Here is a 15684-nt window from a genome sequence, read left to right as displayed (position 1 = left end):
TGGAATATTGCCTTGAAATGAACTTTAAGCATTTTGAAAATGAGAGATCACCTTTTCCATATTATGATATTTCACTTTCTTTTATCCAACAGTTGAAATAATGTAAAGTGGTGCTACTCAAAGTGTGATCTGTAGAACACAACATCAGCATCCCTGAGAACTTGTTAGAAATGCAAATTCTTGGGCCTAGCATAGATTTAAAATTTCTGGATATGAGATTCAGGAGTCTGTGATTTTAACCATTCTTGAGATCAACAGATGATTATTATGTACACCTTTGTCACAGTGGGTAGGAATTCTTTGGGTTCCAGAACCTCATTGCCCATTTCAGCTCTACCACTTCTTAGTTGTGTCTTGCTACTCACTGGTTGCCTCGGTTTCCTTAATAGGGTAAAATAGGATATACCTCAGAGGATTGTTTTGAAAATTAAATAAATGAATAGATAAAAGGTATATGTAGTAGTGCTTAACACTTTCTTAACAGCTGGTAAATATTAGCTATTCTTATTAAAATACACAGTGATCATAATAGCTAAAAAAGAGAACCTTAATTGATTTTTTTCATTTGTATTTTCACTCACTAGAATTCATATGATTTGGAAATACCTGATTTACCTGTATTTAAGCCAGTTGCTAAGATAGTATCTTTTTTCAACCATGGAAATATGAGCCTATTACATATTAATTTTACATTTTCTAAGAGAGATTTGGTACACTTTCTAGGAGAGATTTGGTGCAGAAAGCAAAGAATACATGGAGACATACATATGTACATACACACATACATGCACATATACACATCAATTGATTTACATCATATTTGTGGGGGATAATCCACGGAACTCAAGCAAATTGGAGCACTGGGGTTGTCTCATAAATGTCCCTTGTTCTTGTGGCTCCTGGGACCTTTCTACCCCTGCCCATTTGATAGTTCTAACATAGCACACTGAATTCATCCTTTCTCTTAGCTACTGTTGTGCCTCTGAACTTAAAATCTTCTCCCTTCTAATTCTCTGATGCTCAGTTTTTACTGTTCTATTGTAATAATGTTCACTGTGTCTCAATCCCATATACGAGACTCAGAACTTGATATGTATATTCCTACTTCACCCTTATTTCATGTCTTGCTACATGGACTTGTCAGAAAGATAGCTTTGCCTGTAGTCTGTACTTGGATCTTGATAATTATTTTTATATGAAAATATCCTATCTCATCATAAGTTTAATCATTATTTATAGGGCTGTAACATGAATAGAGCATGTTCTTTATCTTCTTATATATCCAGACTTTGATTATTCTATGTCTCCCATGAAATGACTTCAAAAGAACTAAAATTTTAGATAACACTTTTCAGTTTTTAAATTATTGTTATGGCTACTCTACTACTGATAATATCATTCCCTGGGCTCTTCCTTTATATGAGACACTGTGTACATTATATAACCTGACTCATTTAATTTCCATAACCCCATAAGATAGGTACTGTTATCATTCCTATTTTCTAGAGAATGAAACTGATACCAGGAACTTCCTTAAGTCAAACTGAAAGTATAAGTCATGAGTGACTTATAACTCAGGTAATCTGACTTCCAGAGTCCTCCTTCACAGCCACTTTAGTCCAAAATTACCACAGAGGGTATAACAATTACGAGAGATTAAGTAAACTTGGCCTGGTGTAACTACATAGGTTCTTTAGCTTCTAATTCTGTATATTCTCCATTATACCAGAGTGTAATAAATGTTTGCTAATGGAAATAAAGACTTGGGAGGACTTCTTCCATGGATCGTATTTTTTTCTACCTCTGACTTCTGGGATCTCATCATAGCGATGCAGAATCTTTTTCCATATTTTAGGTATAGGAATAGAGAGAGAGGGCAAAAGGGAGAAAGGGAGAGAAGGGAAGGAAAGAAGGATGAATGGAGGCAGGAAGAAGGTACATTTCATTAAGAGAGAAGGTATCTAATTTTCCATGTGCCATCCATGGTTTTGTTTCTATTTTACGGATAAAATAAATACCCTTATAGTTGTCACCATTCAATTGTAATGAAAATCTATCTGAGAAAATATTTTAACATTCTCCCTCTATTCCTTATTTATACAGAGGAATAACGGGGAAAAAATAACATCAATAACAACAAAAAGCCATACCTGTGATCTTGGCAATTACAACCGTTAAATCTAGCTTTAAACTCTATTAAAGTGGGACGCCTGGGTGGCTCTTGGGTTGGGCGTCTGCCTTTGGCTCAGGTCGTGATCCTGGAGTCCCAGGATGGAGTCCCGCTCTGGCTCCCTGCATGGAGCCTGCTTCTCCCTCTGCCTGTGTCTCTGCCTCTCTCTCTCTCTCTGTGTGTGTCTCTCATGAGTAAATAAATAAATAAAATCTTAAGAAAAAAAAAACTCTATTAAAGTAATGGGACAAAAATTAAGAGGAAAAATCTGTACATATCCAAGGAGTAACAGAACATTAGCAATAAACAACCTGGTTTATAAAGCACAAATTGGGCTAGACAGGTTTGGTCACACTTTTCCAATTGAATCACTGAGTAGTGAATGAAGAGAAAGAAGTCAGTATACTGTATTTGACCCATGAGCTAGGGTCACACGGCTATGTCTCTCTGTACTTAAAGACCAACCCAAGGAGGAGGAAGTTGAGGAAAACAAGTCAAATCAGCTATGGCAATTATTGATTTGTAACTTAGACTCTGATGGGGAGCTAGAAAGCAAGGAATCAGAACTGTGTAATTGGAGTGGTGCAAGGTGATAAGGTGTTACTTTTTAGCTGAATGTTGTCAATGCATTTGCTTCTTAGAATTCTAGGTCTGTCCCAGTTTTTACTGAAAACTCAAGACAAGTATTATAAACTATCACCTTTGACATAATAAGTGGTCTTAGGGCCTGGCTGTCACCAAATCTAGGTGTCTGTTACCGATACCCATACTGCTGTATTGTGGTGGCTATAGTTGTGATCTTTATTTGTGTTCTTCACATTCCAGGACCATTGTCTCACATGCAGGGAACTTATTTGAGCCAGGGGATTATCACACCTTCTAATATCACCCAAGCTAAGAATGTTTCCATTGTCTTTTCTTATTTCATGGAAGTACTGTCTCCCAGAGTATTGAACTACAGGGCTGTATGGAAGCATGTTGGCAGTTTCATGTATTCCTTTACAGTCCATCTAGGTAGGGGAGATTTGACAGCCTACTGACTCCCCAGATATGCAGATGGCCAGCATATTCTCTTTCAAAGGAATTGGTTTTCCCCCTTCATTTCTAGTTAGCCAATTTCCCACAAGTCAAAATGCTATAGTTTAGCATTTTCTTTTACTAAAACTTCTGCTGTTATGTAAAAAAAAAAAGGGGTGGTGGAGGTTTGAATAGAGCCAAGAATATCATACCATTTTCTAGAGCAAGTAGTTTCAGAATAGATCCATCCTGGAATCCATAAATTCAATTGTTGATTAACTATATGCTTTTCGAAAATGACTTTAACATTTGGAATTTCCTTTGTATTTTGTTTCTTTTCAAAATTAACAGTGGGTCTTTTTAGAATTTTATTTTAATTCAATTTTATTTTATTTTTTTGGGGGGGAGGTCTTTTTTCCCATCTGTGCAACAGATCTTCTCCTTGGTGATGGCTAGGAAGATTATGTTAAGGAAAATAAATTTAAATTATTACCTGTTCTTCCTTGCTATAACCTTTCTCTCTCTGAATCTGATCCTTCCTTTCCAATCCTGAGATAAAGTTCTTTATATTTACACTGGTCTTTGGACACTATGTTTTAAATATTGGCTATCCTTCTCTATAATCTGGTTAGTTTAAGATACTGGGGCCAAGGGCAGCCTGGGTGGCTCAACAGTTTAGTGCTGCCTTCAGCCCAGGGCGTGATCCTGGAGACCCGGGATCGAGTCCCACGTTGGGCTCCCTGCATGGAGCCTGCTTCTCCCTCTGCCTGTCTCTCTCTCTGTGTCTCTAATAAATAAATAAATCTTTAAAAAAAAAGACACTGAGGCCAAGCCCATGCCATGTTTCTCCCCCTATTGCAATAAAAAATCTTGTTCACAGATACGGATATGAAAAATAATTTCCTGTGATGTTAATAAGCGGAGAAAATTAGATTTTAAAAATTTTTCTATTTTCAAACAGCCTTTCATGAGCGCTAACTGGATAAGAGAAGAAGTCACAAAGGAATCTGTATTTGTTGATTATCAGCTGTGTACCAAGAATTGTTCTAAGTGCTTTACTGGACATTTTTCATTTAACCTTTCTAATAAAGCTACAAGATATTTTCCTGTTGTAAATGAGAAAATCAGGTATTAGAGAGTTCAAATTAATAGTCTAAGATCACAGAGAAAATGACAAATAGAGCACAATTAAAATCAAGGGCTGCTATTTCTTTAGTGGAAAACAGGCTCTTAGGCCAGGATTTGTATCTCCCTGCCAGTATCTTTCATTATCCACTCTCCTCCATCTGCCTATGACACTTATTGATAGCTTTAAAATTTTTATTTAGTGGAAGATAATACAGAAAGGTGTATAAATAACTGTGTAACTTGATATATTTTCACCAAGTTGACATAGTCATGTTAGGCCACACCCCAAATCTAGCTCTAGAGCATTATTAGCACCAGAAGCCCACCATATCTTCCTCGTGCTCCTTTCCTGGAAGTAACCCCAAAGGTAATCACTATCCTGACTTCTAGAAATATAGATTAGTTTGATTTGATTTTGATAGTTAGCTACATAGAATCATAGAGAATGTATTCCTTTGTGTCTGGCTTCTGTACATTTTGTTTGTAAAATTCACGGAGGTTTTCCCATTAAGCATCAGCTCATTCATTTTCATTACTATATGATGTTCCATGGCATGCCATGTTTGTGTTTTTACTTTTGATGGACATTTTTTTTTCCAGTTTAAGGCTATTACCAATAATGCTATTCATAACATTCTTGAACAAGTCCCTTGATATACATATCTGTTGTCTATATAACTAGGACTGGTGTTGCTCGGTTATATGAATGTGTATACTAAAATGTGATGAGTTTTGACAAACAATATGCCAGCTCATTTTACACCAGCAGTATATGAGGATTCCATTTCTTCGGCATCCTTGACAGTGCTTAGTATTGTCAGTCTTTTTAATTTTAGCAACTTGGTTAATGTGTTTAGATATATTGTGGTTGTAATTTGCCTTTTCCTGATGTTGTGGATTAATTATCTTTTCAAATGTTCATTTAATTGATAGTCTTTTGATCTCATGGCTAGGAGCTGGACTATCCTTCAGAATATAAACTTTGCTACTAAGGTTTTAGACCAAAGTATTTAGGATTTAGCAAGGAACTCCTCACATTTTGGCCTTCCTCTAGGTTTTTGGTACCATGAAGTCCCCCATCCCAGCAGAGTTTATGTTACAGGTGCTTTGCCAAAATTTTTAAAATTTTTACATTTTACTTATTTATTTATTTTAGAGAGAGTACAAGAGCACCTGCACGCAAATGTGGGGAGGAACAGAGGAAGAGAGAAAGGGAAGGGGGAAGAATCTCAGGCAGACTCTACACTGAGCGCAGAACCCAACATGGGGCTCCATCTCACAGCCCTGAGATCAGGACCTGAAATCAAGAGTTGGATGCTTAATTGACTGAGCCACCCTGGCGCCCCTGTCAGAGGCATTTTGATGATTATTTTCTGGCCATCAACCCGTTCCCCATTTAACTATCTCACAATGGCTGTTCTGTTCCCATTTTGTAAGTAAAGATGTTGAATGTACAGTATTTCTTGAGCAGACTTAAGTCAAACCTACCATGTTCTGTAATGAGGTCTGGCCCTAAAGTGCTCCAGTGACCATTCTCCTTTTCTCTTAACTCTTGTTTTGATTTGTGGTCCTTATTATTTGCTCAGGATTGTTCTGCCTTCAGACTGCCTCTGAATACACAATTCATTGTGCACCCATCCACGCTGAAGCAAGGGAGAATTGGCATCAAGGGTCTCATCCCATAGTGAGTATGTTTTGAGAAGGATCCACAGTAGTTTTTAAAATAATATCTACCCAGTAGAAATTGGGCTACAATCTTCACTTTTTTGCAGCCATTAACTTTTAATCCCTCCTACCTTGGCAAAAGAAAAAAGTAAAAGGGCAGTTTTCTTGCCCAAATACATCAATAAAAAAAAAAATCAGTCCTGGTTTATGCTCAGTAATTTAACATCAAGCAAAATCATTACTTATATAATCTAAATTATAGCCTTGCTATTATGGGAGGAAACTCATTTTTTAAAGAAGGAAATTTCCACCTTTCTGCATAAAAATACTTCTATACTATGGTAACAAATCAGATGTGGAAGCTATTGTGTTTTACTTTGATAAACATAAAAGCCTACTTATATGGTATTAAGGCTGTCAAACTTCTAATCAGATTTTGCCTTCAACATTGACTAGAATGGTCTTTATCAGTTTAATTTGAGTCTCTGCTACTAGCCAGGAAGAAATACTTATCCTCCCCATATTACTCACTGAGCTCTGTGGCATTAATTTTTTTTTTAAGATTTTATTTATTTATTCATGAGAGACAGAGAGAGAGAGAGGCAGAGACACAGGCAGAGGGAGAAGCAGGCTCCATGCAGGGAGCCTCCTGCGGGACTCCATCCTGGGTCTCCAGGATCAGGCCCTGGGCTGAAGGAGGCGCTAAACCGCTGAGCCACCTGGGCTGCCCTGGCATTAAAATTTTTAAATTTTACTCTAAAAACTAAACCAAACAACCAATCAGCTAAATGAACATGCGGGGGCACCTGGGTGGCTCAGTGGTTGAGCGTCTTCCCTCAGCTCAGATTGTGATACTGGGGTCCTGGGATTGAGTACTGAATCAGGTTCCCCATGGGGACCCTGCTTCTCCCTCTGCCTATGTCTCTGCCTCTCTTTCTGTGTCTCATGAATAAATAAATAAAAATCTAAAAAAAAAATTAAAAGATAAATGATCGACACTCAGAAGTGCATGCATAGTAATTGAGAGGCTGTAGTTTTGTTCTCTTTGGCATAGTAACTGAGGATTTCTCTTTGCTCCCAGTGCTTAATGCGATACAACAGGCGTTCCCCTGACTTTGCCAATGTTTTGGAGACTGACTGACAAGAAACTTACACTGTGTTTTGTTAACAGGATGCAAGAGACTTTTAAAAATTAAAAAATCTTAATTGGTTATTTAAGAAATGATTGATTAAAAATAAATACAACCTAAAAAATTTATTTAAATTGAAACCTGTTCATATGGTTGGCATATCTTTATTGCTTCACAAAATACTAAGAGAATTAAGTTAATAGTAGATTCTCTTTTACTCTGGGATGAAGACGTTTGTTTGGGCATTAATTAACCAATTCATTACTAAAGGTTTTATATTCTCATTAAATATAGACTCAGGTCCAGGAACTCAGAAAAGGACTATTTCTAGACATGTATACTAAAATAATAAGTTAGAAGATATACCAGTCTACATCTTTGTACCTTAATTTCCTATTTATATAAACATAAAATTTCTAGTAGTTTTCAAATCTGATGTATAAGTCATTTCCAAGGCCCCATCCTCTAATCATAGGCCAGTCCCTATTGGCAAAGACTAAGTCCTGACCACATAAACATGAAAAAAAAAAAAAAAAAGCTGCACTGCAAAAAAGAGGGAATATATACCCTTGTCTCAAACTACATGACACCTAATCCTCTGTTGGCTGTTTTCAATCATATATTTCCCTTTGGTCTCAGAAAGTTAATGGGCTATGCTTTTTCTGCAATGTCTAATTTTTTATGTGATTCCCTGAATTCACTCACCATTTCCACTGTAACAAACATTTTGTGTAGCAGACTGATTAAAAGAACTCCTTAGAAATCCCAGCCCCACGATTTATTTTCTTTGTGAATTTGAGTTCTTTTACATATAGGGAAGCAGAGAAAATAAACAAAGATAATAAATCATGGAGGCATTCTGGTCCTTGATTACAGCAGTCTTCAAAGCCATTTGTATGTCTTCCTTCCTGGGGTTATTGAGTCCTTCCTTAGAAACCATGAACCAATAATTCTCTTCTTTTATAGAGGAAGTTGGGTTTCTGGTGCTTGCAGTGACTCATGAGTTATGCTAACTGATGAAAGTAAATATTCATATTTGCCTTTGTCCCTGATTTCCCTTTGCCTTTTTATTATTATTTTGCTTTGTATTTCAGAACTGTATATCCTTTGTCACATAAGAGGAAAGATTGATGAGCTGAATTTCAAAATTTCTTTAGCATTCTTATATAACATGGTTTCCAAAAATATTTAAACATGAGATCATCACCCTCATGCAGTCTCATTATTCACCATCTAAAAATAATAATAAAAAATATTATAATAATCCTAGAATATATAAGGATAACTATAGGAAATTGATCATAAAGGTGCTGGGAGCCACACTACCTACTATTTGGGGAGATACTTGAAAAAGATACATTTTCTCATAGTATTTGCAATAATGATTATGAAGGTACTTAATATTACAAATGTGACTTACCAGCATGATTGTCATCATGAGTAAGGGGTATATTGGAGACCAGAAATCATCCCTCAGATTCTGTGAGGATTAGACTTTTCAGTTTGATTATTATCAGATTGTTATTATTTTATTTTTATGTATTTATTTTAAAAAGATATATTTATTTGAGAGAGAGAGAGAGAGTTTGAGCATGGGGAGGAGAAGAGGGAGAGAGAGAGAGAATCCTTAAGTAGATCATGATCTGAACCAAAATCAGGAGTGAGATGTTCAATTAACCTGAACCATCCAGGTGCCCCTGAAATTGTTATTACAAATCATCTCATAAGATCTTTGCTTCACAGTGTTTTTATTTGTTGGTTTCCTTTTGGTAAGAAAGTCACATCACATAAAAGGTTTAAAAAGAGTTAGAAATAGGGGCCAGGACATAGGGAAACTAATAAATGGGGATTGCTCATCCATCCAGAGCATAAATCACTGGATAGCAACCATTACACATTTTGACTTTTACAAGCCCATTCATCCATGAAACCATGTTAAAAATTATATTTTAGGACTTTGTTGGGGAAAAGACAAATAATATTATATGAAAAAATTTCTTTGTGGGTGTCTGCATAGCTCAGTTGGTTAAGCGTCTGACTTCGTCTCAGGTCATGATCTCAGGGTCCTGGGATCAAACCTAGCATCAGGTTCCCTGCCAGCAGAGTCTGCTTCTCTCTCTCCCTCTGCCCCTCCTTCTCCAGGCATGCTCTGTCTCTTGCATTCTCTTTCTCTCAAATAAATCTTAAAAAAAAATTTTTGTGACCTGAAATTTCATGTTTTTCTTCTAATTAAAAAAGAGCATTTTCCTAGGTCTCTAAAAAGTATTATGGACTCTTGGCAGTGTGCCTGTTATGCCTGCCAAATAGATGAGCCCCAGACAGCAAGCTACCCACTCACTCTCAGCCATTAGAATATGTTTATATGATCACACAATTGGATACCATCTTAGATAACGCAGGGCAAAGCTCTGGGGATTGAACTTTAGGGCAGGTGTGTTTCAATACAAAGAGAAAGATGATAGAATGTGGTATAGGAGAGAAGACTTCGGTCTGGATTCTAGAGATTGGGATGGAAGTGACAGGAGTGGAGATCCCAAGGATGTGGAGAAATGTTTAAAAATGGAGCAGATGGAAGAATGAACAGAATAATGAAAAACAAAAATCAAAATCCTGATCCCAGTGATCTCCAAGGTTATCACCAGAATCATACATGTTGGAAATGACTCCAGTTTTAATAGCCCTTCTTCAAGAAATTGCTTTTATTTGTATAAAATAGATGATTTGTCATAAAGTGTCTATCCGTTTGCTTTTGCCTTACCTCGATGGAGGAAAATTATCCTCTATGCAATTCCAACACTGAAAGAAAATTACGTTTTTTGCTTTTCTGTATTTTTCCCAGTATATCTTTTTATGAACTTCATAAGCTTTATACTTGCAAGTCTTTTAATTGAAGGAACGTCAAAGCCTCATGTGTCATTGGAGACTTGCAATCTCTGTGCTCACTTCATCTATGAAAAGTTAGAAGTCAGCCCTTGTTGAAATTTTTTACCTTCATTTCTGCTGAAAATAATGCCAAATGTTAGCAGAATTGGTGCCTGGGGGTAGGGGTATTTTAATTAAGCCTTAGACAGGTTTACCAAGTTGCCTTTGAGGACTCTTTGAAAATTGAGCTGAGATGGATACACATGTCAACATACTATAGGTGAGTACAGTCAGAATCGTCTTCTTATAGAATGAGGAGTTTTTAGTCTGAACCCTAGAATAAAAACACAACTTTACTCTATTGCAAAACATCCCCCTTTACCTGAAAATTTTTTAAAAATTGATTTTAATTGCTTTTCTTTCAGTATTTTGAGTCATTATTGACATGATAAGATTTCATCTGATGCTCACATATGTGTGGGAAAATACATGGTATCTCTTTCTGTGGGTTATAGAAAGAGACAGTTTGGATAAATGACTTCTGTCTAGACAGACTCCTACCTTATGTTGTGTCATTCATCAGGCAAGGAGAATAGGAAATCAAATGGAGAGGAACGATTGTGATGTTGCTAACACATCAATGGCAAGCTGATTTGAATAGTATTGACATGATGTGTAGCAACTCTACTAACCCTGTAATTTCTTTGCAATTTCAGCAGGTTGTGTTTATAAAACAACAAAAGGACTATGTAAAATCCAGTTGGTCATCAGGAGGACTATAAGACATGAGGGTTGCTACCCATGCAGTGACTATGTACAGTGTTCTCCAAACCTTGAAGACAAAGCTTTGTGAACTGCTTTGGGTCAGCTTATCAGGGACACACACAAGCCCAGGTAGCAATATCTCCAAGGGAGTTTGCTCTTAGGGAGAGAGGATTAAAGACACCATATAGTTCTCGATACTCAGTGTTCTTTGATTGAGTCAGTTTGTCATGCACAGAAGCTGACAGTCTTTGGATAGTCAACATACTTTCATAAGAAGCAGAAAGTTTCATCATGCAAACTTTTTCTCTCATTTTCTCTTCCCATTTGAAGACTTATTTGCATGGTCCTCACCCCAATAATCTAAATTACAGAGATGCTTTCCTGCATATTGTCTATGCTGGGATAAAAGCATATAGAAACTTTGATTTTATTAAGTGCACTCTGCACACAGAGATTTACTTTCCAAATAAACACTGATTTATGCACTAATAGAATATATGCTTTCGATGCTGTTTTAGGGAATTCTGAAGGATTTATGACTTTCCCCTCATTTCTCTCTTACAAACTTAGACAAACCTCAGGATTTTATCATTGCTTTTGACAAAATACCTTGAATTGAAGGTTATAGTAAAAAGTGCTCCAAATGCCAAATATTGGATAAAATCTGAGGCTGTTCAGATTGCTAAAAAGAATCCCAATTTAGCCAGCCTTCCAAAATTAAAAACCAAATCTGCAAAGCCTTATGTTATTTTTACATATTGTGTGTGCAAATAAAATAGAACATTGGACCATTTTTCATAGTATTTAACTAAATCACATTTGTTTTCACCAAATGAGGAATAAATTCTTCATTTACTATATCATTTTACTTTTCTCTTCATGACTCTTTTTCCCAGGCAAACAGATTTTGCAATCAGATGCCTACTAGCTGGATGTTCATGAGCTGTGATGGATTACTTTTAATAGGTGCTATTTTCCTCCTTCATTAACTGCTCTTTATCTGGTGGACAATGCTTTAGCCATTTACCCAAACAGTCAATGACATTAAATGTGTTTTTGAAAAGTTGATTATGTACACACAAAGATGTGTTTATTTTGGGAATATGTATGAGTAAAAGCTTGAGAAAGAGAGAGAGAGTGTGTGTGTGTGTGTGTGTGTGTGCGCGTGCACATGCACTTTTTAGACTAAAACTCTCTCCACTGGCTGACTGCCATCTCCATGCCAGTCTCCATGGCAACTTTCTTAAGGATAAGTAACAGAAATGTGAGGAGGCCGCCTGCCCACAAACAAAGCTGCCACAGCCTTGCCAGAGACCTGACTAAACAGAATCCCAGAACACTCCACATTCCGTGAGAGTCACACAGGTTACAGCAGCTGGCTCCATTTAAAGGTGCAGCGCCTCTAGTTCGGGGAGGAAAGTTAAAGAATGTCTTCCCACATATCAATTGGAATGTAGATGCACAACCCACACGTCTCAACATTTTTTTCCCTTCCTGTCGCTTTGAATAACTAAAGTATTTTATACCTAGCACCTATTTTTGAGTGATATTTAGAACTTTGGTTCACAGAGACTATTGCCTGATACAGTGTGCTGAAAACCCCACCAGGACACGATTTATGTACCTTTAAATCACTTGCATAGCGTGTCAGTTAAGTAATGCTTAAAGTTTTTGTCCCATTCTGCTTTTATGAAAGTAATGTATTTGTTTGCTCTTTAATAAATCATAATGCTTTTATGCAAGTTTTCCCAAGAAATTAATACAATTCTTTGTTAGAAAATATTGCTATGGACTGAATGTTTGTGTCCTTGCAGACACAAATTCATAAATTGAAATCCTAACCTCCCCCAAAGTAATGGTATTAGTAGGTGGGACCTTTGGGATGTGCTTAAGTCCTCAAGGTGGAGCCCTCATAAATGGGATTAGTGCTCCTATCAAAAAGGCCCATGTGGGATCCCTGGGTGGCGCAGCGGTTTGGCGCCTGCCTTTGGCCCAGGGCGCGATCCTGGAGACCCGGGATCGAATCCCACGTCAGGCTCCCGGTGCATGGAGCCTGCTTCTGCCTCTGCCTGTGTCTCTGCCTCTCTCTCTCTCTCTCTCTCTCTCTCTCTGTGACTATCATAAATTAATAAAAATTAAAAAAAATATATAAAAAGAAAAAAAAAAAGGCCCATGAAAGCTTCCTAGCCCCTTCCTCCATGTAAGGACACAGTGAGAGGGTGCTGGCTAAGAACTAGGAAGAGGGCCCTCATTACAGGACATGATCATTTTGGCACCTTGGTCTTGGACCTCTGACCTCTAGAACTGAGAGAGATAAATTTCTGTTGTTTGTATTTATATACCATACATTCTATGTATGGTATTTTGTTATAGAAGGCCAAATGGACTGAGACAGATATATACATATTTACATTATTAATTCTCAACCTGGGACAATTTTTTCCCCCTTGAGACACTTGGCAATACCTGGAAACACTTTAGTTTGAAATGGGGGCCATACTACTGGCATCTAGTGGGTAGAGTTGGGAATACTTGTAAATATTCTATAATGCACAGAAGAGCTCCCCAAACAATGGATTACTGGCCCAAAATGTCAACAGTGCGAAAGTTGAGAAAACCTTGTGTGCATATATGTAGATGTAATGAGTGTAGGTTTTGTGCTGTATGCATGTGTATGTGTACACATACTGATTTTAAAATGATCATAACGTGTAGCATGATCAGATAGCAGTAAACTATGCTAGGGGACTTTTCTAAGTTGTTTTTGCTCTGTCTGCTCAGAGTGGGAACTAGAATTCTAACAATGTCAATCTTGGGTCCACTCTTCAGATGTATCTGTATAGTTTGTTTGGTACTCTTGGAACTGCAGTTGTTTTTTTTAATACCACAAAAGATTACCTGAGCACACCAGATGTATCCTAGGGAGTGAAAACTATGTATAGTTTATTTTGTCTCTGAGAATGATTTCTTTGCAACGAACTCTAAATAATATGCAAAATGTTTTGACATTAACTATTAATTCTTTCCCATTAGGAATTAGTAAAATGCTTAGTAAGTATGGCTAAGGAAAATACTTATGATCTGCAGCATCCAAATTGCTCATTTCATCACCAAAGTTCTGCTGATGCTCTCCAGAGTGCTCATCTTGTTTCTATCCAGTACTGTTCATAGTTTCCCCTGTATCATTTTTTTTTAAACTGATTATGGAAAATTCTGAGTTTCTAGTTGTACAAAGGCGAAGTTCACTTTAAAGACAAACCAAAGAAGTTTTGTTGTGTTAAGCAGTGCTACTCAAAGTGTGGTTACTTGAACTGGCAAAGGACTACAAACATTTAATTACTGGTCCCAATGATTTAGCTATAGATATTCAAAGCAATCTTTTAGAAGCTTTTATAGTGATTTGATAAAGTGCATGTTGTCCAATAGTGAGGTGTTGTTGAATTTGTATGTTGAGTCATAGGAGGTCACTAACTATGAAGTAGTCAGTGGGATCACATGAACTTACATGGCAAGGTCACACATTGGTCTATGACAAATTAAAAATTAAAAAAAAAAAGGCCAAGCACTTATAATGTAAGAAATAACATCACATTCACAGTTTTTTTAAACCTGGAAATGCCTTCTTATTTTATTCATGCATAGTTTAGGTCTGCTTATATCTGGGCATGTCTGGTTAAGCCACCCTTGTGTTTTATTGTGTTGCAAAGGTTAGTTGATTATTCTTCACAGGCAGAATAGTGTATGCATTTGTGTAACCTAGAAAGGGTCTTCTCTTGCAGAGAAATGAACATCATGTGTATAATTAAGGTTATGTTATGCTGCTGTAATCAGCAGCCTCCAGATCTCAGAGGCTTAACTCAGCAAAGGTTTATTTCTGGCTCACAGTACCTGCCTATCATGGGTAGCAGGGTCCTCTCATTGTAGTCACACAGGAACCCAGGCTGATGGAGCATCCACCATGGTTAACATTCCTGACCCCTCTCCAGAGACAATGGGAGTCTGATTGCTTTTTCATCAGGTAATTAAATGCTATACCTCAGAAGTGATGTATGTGTTACTTCTCTCCCCTTAATGGCCAGATCTAGGCCCTTGACCCCATCCAACCACAAGAGAAAGGGGTACAAAGCAACATACCCAAGACGTAGGGACCCAGAGAGATTTGGTGAATCCCATTAAAGGCTATGACACTGGAAAATCCTGAGGCGTTATTATTAAGCATACATATTTGCTTTTAACATCCCTAGGTTCTTTTCAGCATGTCACATCCACTTTTACTTAGGCATAGGAGGTGGTATAGGGAAGCAAAAATATTATTATTTTGATTTCAGATAGAACCCTAACCCTCAACTTAGTTGCGGTATAGCTACACATAAATTATTTAACCACTTTGAAATGGAACAATAATGTCCACCTTATGGGTTTTGATGAAGATTGAACTGGTAATTTTTATTAAAATGTTGTGCGTATTTAGCAGGCCAATGACAGTATTTACTAGTAGACTGTAATAGTTTGAAAAAAAAATCTTGTTACCATCTAGAAAGGTCTAAATAAAATTAGAATTAATTTAGGTAGAACTCAACTATCAAACTGTGAGAGATCCGTAAGCATCTTTACATCTGTCTATTGCTACTGCTCTAGCCAATACATCTTGAATTATTACTTAAGAAATCATGGTGAGAGTGGGATGATATTAGCTATCAAATTTTTTTCTTTGGGAAGAAATGCTTCTAGTCTTCATAAATTTCCATCAAAGCCTTTTGCAGTGCCACTCGGGTCTTTATTTTTCTACATTACTGTGTAATATAGGTTTTAGGAAATTAAACATGTGATATGATGGATCTTATTTCAAATCCCTACTCAATTTCAGCTGAATTCCAGGCTAATTACATATATCTACTTTCTGTTTAAGAGTTGATTATATAGGTTAATTCTTTAAAAAAAATTTTT

General features: G+C 36.8%; 1 protein-coding gene across 18 annotated transcripts in view; it reads left to right on the top strand.

Moving 5' to 3' along the window:
• The window catches only part of RBMS3 (RNA binding motif single stranded interacting protein 3), a 1287947-nt gene that overhangs the window by 403744 nt on the left and 868519 nt on the right, over window positions 1–15684 (top strand). For 3 of the 18 annotated variants that reach the window (XM_025461072.3, XM_049099712.1, XM_035705251.2), the window contains exon 2: window positions 5902–5999. The exons of the other annotated variants lie outside the window; for them this stretch is intronic. The gene's annotated coding sequence lies outside the window, so the exon portion shown is untranslated. The remainder of the gene's footprint in view (window positions 1–5901; window positions 6000–15684) is intronic. 18 annotated transcript variants of the gene reach the window in all.

The sequence above is a fragment of the Canis lupus genome, chromosome 23, assembly GCF_003254725.2.
Source record: "Canis lupus dingo isolate Sandy chromosome 23, ASM325472v2, whole genome shotgun sequence".
Lineage (NCBI taxonomy): Eukaryota > Metazoa > Chordata > Mammalia > Carnivora > Canidae > Canis > Canis lupus.
This window is presented reverse-complemented; position numbering and strand designations above follow the sequence as displayed.